The sequence below is a fragment of the Oryctolagus cuniculus genome, unplaced genomic scaffold (genome assembly GCF_964237555.1).
Source record: "Oryctolagus cuniculus unplaced genomic scaffold, mOryCun1.1 SCAFFOLD_99, whole genome shotgun sequence".
NCBI classification, from domain to species: domain Eukaryota; kingdom Metazoa; phylum Chordata; class Mammalia; order Lagomorpha; family Leporidae; genus Oryctolagus; species Oryctolagus cuniculus.
Window position 1 is genome coordinate 43,459 of NW_027208287.1, and position 7,723 is coordinate 51,181.

The window sequence follows — 7,723 nt, forward strand, 5'->3', positions numbered from 1 at the left end:
TTAAAAAGGGAAAGATTTTTAAAAGATGTATTTATTTATTGTGAGGCAGAGTGACAGATATAGAGAGGAAGAGAAAGAGAGGTCTGCTATCCACTGGTTCACCCCTAAATGGCCAGAATGGCTGGAGCTGGGCCGATCTGAAGCCAGGTGCCAGAAGCCAGGAGTCAGCAGCTTCCTCCAGGTCTCTCACATGGGTGCAGGGGCCCAAGCACTCAGGGCATATTCCACTGCATTCCTAGGCCATTAGCAAAGAGCTGGATTGGAAGTGCAGGAGCAGGGACTCAAACTGGTGCCCATGTGGGATGCTGGTGCTGCAGGTGGATGCTTAATCTACTATGCCACAGAGTGGGCCCAGGGAAAGGTTTTAGGAAGACATCTTTCATGTAGACTAGGCTGCAATATTGCAAGGTAAGGTTTAGCTTTTATTTCCACACATCAGTATTCATCTTTTAGCAACTATAAATACTGAATATCATACATATAGACATAAATATAGGTAACTGCAGATTTTGTTGTCATTCTTTCTAATTCTCTTTTAATGTCTGCTAATAGGCCATCTTATGGATTATTATATTGATGTTACCTGTACACAACCATCAGGCATTTCCACTGTTGAATGTGTTTATGTGTACAGGTAGTTTTGTTTGTGTGTACATGAATGCACATTTGATGGAGATAGCACTGACAGTAATACTGTGAGAACTCCTAATGCTGATTTCAAACTTTCTGTCCTCCGCAGAGATGGCTGTCATTGAAGTAGACCACAGGGCCCCTTTGCTGTTGTGGACTGAAATGTGCCTCCCTAAAACTCAAACACTGAAGTGCTAACCACCAACATAACTCTACCTGAAGAAAGTGCTTTTAAGCAGATCAAATGATAGATGTGTCTGTCACATCAGAGAAGGGCTTCTGGAAAAATCGAGCCTATTAGCACCTTGGTCTGATATTTTCAAGCTCTACAACTCTGAGAAGTAAAATTCCATGATTTAAATCATATTCTCTGTGGTATTTTCTTAGCAAATTAATATATCCTCATTTCTGCTAGCATTTTCTGCTGTCATCTAGAAGGTCCTTGTGATTAGCAGAGAAATATAGAAAGTAAAATCTATGATTTTAGATTACCAAGTATCTACTAACATAAAAAAGATATCCCAGAAGCAACCTACTACCATCCTCCAGGACCCAGAAAAAAAAAAAAAAAACAGGAATGAGTCAAGTTGTGGGGCAGTAGAAAAGTGAATAATGAAAGATCACAGCAGAAGTAAATAAGGAAGCGTTTGATGCTGTGGTGTAGTAGGTTAATGCCTTGTCCTGCTGTGCATGCATCCCATATGTTGTTGCTAGAAGACCAGGTTCTCCACTTCCAATCCAGCTCCCTACTAATGCACCTGGGAAATTGGTGGAAGATGGACCATGTTCTTGGGTGCTGGCACCCACATGAGAGACTTGGAAGAAGCATCTGGCCTTTCAAATAAAGAAATCTTAAAAAAATAGAAGCAGTGTTAGCACTGTTGGAAAAACAGACACATAGTTCAATGGAAAAAATAGGCAGCTGAAATAAACTGACTTTTCTACAGCCAACCCCTATTTAATAAAGGAAATAAAACAAACAGGAGAAAGAAGAATCCCTTTAGCAAATGGTTTAAAGGAAAGTGATTATCCATATGTAGAAGCCTGAAAAGATACCCCAACACCTCATACACTATGTAAAAGCAACTCAAGGTAAATTAAAAGTCTAAATATAAAACCAAAACCTTGAGAGCTTGTTTTGAGGTTCTAGCAGGGGAGCGCAGCTACTCGTATACCCTTGACCGAAGACCGGTCCTCCTCTAGCGGGGAAGGTCGTCCTCTTCGACCGAGCACACAGCTTCGGGAGGGACGCACGTGGATTGGTGAGGGAGGAAGGGGACACCCGCCTAGCCAGCCAGATCAGCCGAAGCAACCCTGGCGATCAATGGGGTGACAGATGTTGCAGCCAGATCGCCCTCACATCCTGAGTTCATGCTGGAGCTGAGGGAAGGAAGCAATGCCGTCGGATCTGGCTGCTCTGCGGGAGTCTGAGGAACAACTCGCACCAGGTGGCCGCCGTTCCGTTGTCATGGGTAAAGGAGACCCCAACAAGCCGAGGGACAAAATGTCCTCCTATGCCTTCTTCGTGCAGATGTGCCGGGAAGAGCACAAGAAGAAACACCCTGACTATTCGGTCAGTTTCACTGAATTCTCTAAGAAATGCTCGGAGAGATGGAAGACCATGTCTGCAAAGGAAAAGTCCAAGTTTGAAAATATGGCAAAAAGTGATAAAGCTCGTTATGACAGGGAGATGAAAAATTACGTTCCTCCCAAGGGTGCTAAGAAGGGAAAGAAAAAAGATCCTAATGCTCCTAAAAGACCACCATCTGCCTTCTTTCTCTTTTGCTCTGAACATCGCCCAGAGATCAAAAGTGAACACCCTGGCCTGTCCATTGGGGACACTGCAAAAAAATTGGGTGAGATGTGGTCTGAACAGTCAGCCAAAGATAAACAACCATATGAACAGAAAGCAGCTAAGCTAAAGGAGAAATATGAAAAGGATATTGCTGCATACCGTGCCAAGGGCAAAAGTGAAGCGGGAAAGAAGGGCCCTGGTAGGCCCACAGGCTCAAAGAAGAAGAATGAACCTGAAGATGAGGAGGAAGAAGAGGAAGAGGAAGAAGATGAAGATGATGAGGAAGAGGATGAAGATGAAGAATAAATGGCTATCCTGTAATGATGAGTGTGGAGTGTGCGTGTGTGCTCAGGCAGTTGTTTTGCTAAGAATGTGAATTCAAGTGCAGCTCAATATTAGCTTCAGTATAAAAAAACTGTACAGATTTTTGTATAGCTGATAAGATTCTTTGTAGAGAAAATACTTTTTTTAAAAAATGCAGGTTGTAGCTTTTTGAGGGGCTACTACATACAGTTAGATTTTAAAGCTTCTGATGTTGAATGTTCCAAAATATTTAATGGTTTCTTTAATTTCTTGACTTGTGTATGGTAGCACAGCAAAGTTGTAGGAATTAGTATCATTTGTAAATTTGGATTTTTTGTTAGGATGTTGCATTCTGTGTTGTTTTTTTTAAAAAAAATTTGTAATAAAATTATGCATGTTAAAAAAAACCCAAAACCTAAGTAAACATATGAGAAACTGTAAAACATTAGCATAGACAACAGTTTTGGGTCAGATTCCAAAAGCACAAGTAACAAAATAAAATATACAAATTTGAGCATATCAAATTAAGATACATCTTCATAACAAAGTAATCAACAGAGTGAAGATACAATGGACAGAATGGCAGGAAACATTGAAAACTCTGACTATGACAAAACATTGATAGCCAGAACATACATATATAGAACTGGAAAAACTCCAAACAAGAAGCAAAATGTACACGTAAGAAATGGGCAATGATCAGAATAGATGTTTCTCAGAAGAAGAAATCTCAATGGTCAAGACATAGATGAACATGCCCAATATCACTAGCCATTAGGGAAATGTAAATCAAAACCAATAGCAGACTCCATCTGTGGGAGAAGACAATGCTTGGGTTTTCATTTGTGCAACAAGTGGGTTTAGAGGACCCTGTTCACCATTAGAGGGCAGAGTCTACATGGAAGTAAAGAATCCTTAATACTTTCCTAATGGGCTTGTTGAATTCTTGACTAGTGCCTATTACCTTTGCCACAACCTTTCCAGTCTCACTACTTTCCTTCTTCCTCTTCTCTATAGCTTGCAAAAACAGTATATCTTCTATATACGGAGGATACTTTTGTTTTGTTTTATTCCTTCTGTCTCATGATGTTCCTCTAAGAAATCACAACCCTCCAAATATTCATTCATTTATGCAGTCTGCAGTTTTCATGGGCTACTACATGGCAAAGTACTAGGTTAAAGGAAAGGTATAGGTCAGGAACTGAGCAAAGTTCACAATGATGAAGCCATTGGGGAAATGAACCTGATGGAAGACCTCTCTCTCTCTCTCTCTCTCTCTCTCTCTCTCTGCCTCTCCTTCTCTCTCTGTGTAGCTCTGATATTCAAATAAATAAATAAATCTTTAAAAACTAACTAAATAAATATACTAATAACCTGGTGGCAACACCTTTCTATCAGAACATGTGAAGCACTCAAACACAGTTTGTCCCAGAAAGTCAGCCATAGTTTTCAAGGGCACATCTTCTACTCCATTTGTGGACATCTCTGTGTGGCGTAAGGGGTACTTATTTCTTCCATTCTTCTTTCTTACCACTCTCACAGTTATAACTTCTATTGATGCTTCCACAGAGCAGTCTTTATGAAATTGTAGAACTAATATCCTCCCATTTCAAAAATGTCATGGGTTTAACCACAGAACCCAAAATAAGACAAGTAACTGGCCTTCTTAATTACACAGTGTGGAATGTAAGATTCTCAGTGGATCACTGGGTAACTGTAAAGTACTGCGCAGAGAAAAAGATGTTACTTATCTGTATTTATGATGTTGTAATTCTCCACTTTATGCAAACTCAGATTAAAAGGGCTCCAGTTAGTGGGCAACACTGTTGCATAGTGGGTAAAGCTACTGCCTGCAGTGTCAGCATCCTATATGGGTGCCGGTTGGGATCCTGGCTGCTGCACTTCCCATCCAGCTCTCTGCTGTGGCCTGGGAAAACAGTAGAATATGGCCCAAATATACTGATTTCCAATGCAATATTTGAATACTTGAAGCAGGAACGCTAAGTACTTCTTTGCCAAAATAACATGTTTTGTCCAGTGTAAAACCCATTTGCCATCCCAATACACAAAGGGATTTGGGGCAAGAAGGAAAAAAGAAGTCCACACATGCAGAAATTTTAAGCAAAACAAAATAGAGAATGTATTTAGTTTCATGAAAATCACACAAGAATTAATAGTATTCCACCCATTTGCAACAAATATTTTTAAGTTTAATGAATGAATAAATTTTCAGTTACATAGCAGAAAACTTCTACCCTCTCCCATAAAACTGAAAAAGAAACTTTTTAAAAGTAAAAACTGATGAAAGAATTCTGCAATACATGTTAATGTTAAGTAGCCCAGCAGAGTTTATTTAGAAATACAAACACACACACAGAAAATAAATACATTAAAATCTTACTGAATACTCCAGTAATAGTTCAGGATCCAATATGTGTGCAAAAGATTCTGGATTTCCCAGTCACTTTGTATAGGAAATGATGTGCTTTGCTATGTAGCATGTACCTTTAGATTCCTGAACACCTCCACTTTGCTTCTTACCCTGAGTCCCAGCAAATACAGGAACACAGCTGTTGAGTCATTCATTTTCTGGATTTGGGAATATCAAAGAATTAATGAGTATAGAAAGTTGTACAGCAAAGACCAAGAATATCCAAGGGAGTTCAGGAAAATCAATTGAACAAGTCAAACTACTATGAATGTATACAGAATGCTCTGTTTTTAATATGTCTTACTTACCTAAAAAGACATGAGGGCTATTGCTCTCTCTCTTAATACAACTAAGGAGAAGATATCACCAGTGCTCAAGAAAAATGAATACACAGCAGAGCTAATACAAAATCCCAAAATTCCAAAATAGAAAAACTGGATATGCACTCCTTACACACACCCTGAAGTGGCAATGAAGTAGAACAAATCTAAAATTAGAAAAAATTCTTTTTTTAAAGATTTATTTATTTATTTTAAAGTCAGAGTTGCACAGAGAGAGGCAGAGAAGAGAGAGGGGTCTTCCATCCACTGGTTCTCTCCCCAGTTGGCTGCAATGGCCAGAGTTGTGCCAATCCAAAGCCAGGAGCAAGGAGCTTCTTCCAGGTCTCCCACATGGGTGCAGGGGCCCAGGACTTGGGCCATCTTCTACTGCTTTCCCAGGCTTTAGCAGAGATCTGGATCCATATGAGCTGCCAGCACTGCAAGTGGTGGCTCTACCCACTATGCCACACCACTGGCCCTGAAAATTCTTGTCAAATTAAGAACATTTAACCTTTGTTTTAGAGTGCATTATTAAAATATCTAAACTGGGGGAATACATAATTTCTTTCTTTAGAAATCAGAAGAGAAAAAGAACACTTCAAGCCTACTGTGACACCACACAGAAGGAATGGAGAATCATGACCTCAATTAGCCTAGGGACAGAATAAAAGGGAGGGAAATAGGAACAACAGAATTAAGATGAATAAGCTTTGAGAGCTGAGGGAATCTGAATGTAAAGAAAAGGCATACAGTTAACTGAAACAATAGAGATAAGTCTGAGAGGAAAAAACATTGTTAAGACATATTAATGGGGCCAGAGCTGTGGCTTAGTAAAGTAAAAAAAAAATCTCAAATTTGTTTTTAAATTATATAATTAAAAAAGATTAAAAAAAGATGTTCAATCTTAAGTCTCTACAGCATAAGATATACATCAATTTTCCCAGGTTCTATTTGCATTTATTAACAAAGTTTCATGGGTATAATCACTAAAGTGGCTCCAATAAGTCTTTTTATAAAAATTATTTTTTATTTTGACAGGCAGAGTGGACAGTGAGAGAGACAGAGAGAAAGGTCTTCCTTTTTCTGTTGGTTTACCCCCTAGTGACCGCTGCCGCCAGTGTGCTGTGGCTGGCACATGGCGCTGATCCAAAGCCAGGAGCCAAGTGCTTCCTCCTGGTCTCCCATGCAGGTACGGGGCCCAAGCACTTTGGCCATCCTCCATTGCACTCCTGGGCCATAGCAGAGAGCTGGACTGGAAGAGGAGCAACTGGGACAGAATATGGCTCTCCCAGCAGGACTAGAACTTGGTGTGCCTGCACCGCAGGTGGAGGATTAGCTTATTGAGCCATGGCGCCTGCCTCCAATAAGTCTTAACCTGGGATGCAACTAAATTTAACAAGGATACTCTATAGGAATTTTAGAAGAATTCCAAAATATGTATCAGAATAAAAATACTTTACTTGGTACATCTCATTTTAACTATACTATTGTCTAAATTTCCAAATGTCAGATGTACTAAAAAAATCCCCAAAGCAGCAGAGTTGGTCCGACATGATGAGGAATAAAATAAAGAAAATGAGAATTCGCAGATCCCAGATTAAAATAACCAAGAAGGCCCAATAACAGAAAACTCAATGTCTTCATACACTAACATTTATTACCTCAGATTTATTTAACAAAAAGGTGATTATTCCAGCTACATCCCATTAGGTAGCCCAATTTTACCTGCTAAATCCATTTTAAAAAAGCACCTCATGATATATTACTAAAATCATATTGCTATATGCCATCCACCATGTCCACTGTACCTTATACCTAATGTTAACAGATTTGATGAAAATCAGTAGATAAATGATGTGTTTTAACCAAGTGTGGGAAATGTCTTTTGTTCAACGTTTTTCCAAAAACCCCTCAGTCTCAGTTTGCCTTCACATTGAAAAGACACTTCTGAGGTTTACTAATCAGTCCAGCTTCTTCGGGCCTCCCTCCAATGAAAGGGGCTAAAATCCATCAAAATAAACTCTAGGCACTGTCCTTGTGCTCCCTGTGACTTTTTCACTCTAGGGGCTCACAAACCTTCTAAATTCTTTAGATCACCTGTGATGTCCATTAGTTCTCAAAGACTATGATGCAAGTAATTTCCCCTCTTGGAACCTTGTTATTAACTGTGCTGTATGAGAAATGAAGTCTCCTACACACCTTGTGCTTACGATTCTCCAAACCATGTTGCCTGCTAGGACTTTG

At 39.6% G+C, this 7,723-nt stretch overlaps 1 pseudogene; it reads left to right on the plus strand.

Moving 5' to 3' along the window:
- Positions 1-2,098: 2,098 nt before the first annotated feature.
- Positions 2,099-2,892, plus strand: LOC138848124 (high mobility group protein B2 pseudogene; annotated as a pseudogene).
- Positions 2,893-7,723: the final 4,831 nt, after the last annotated feature.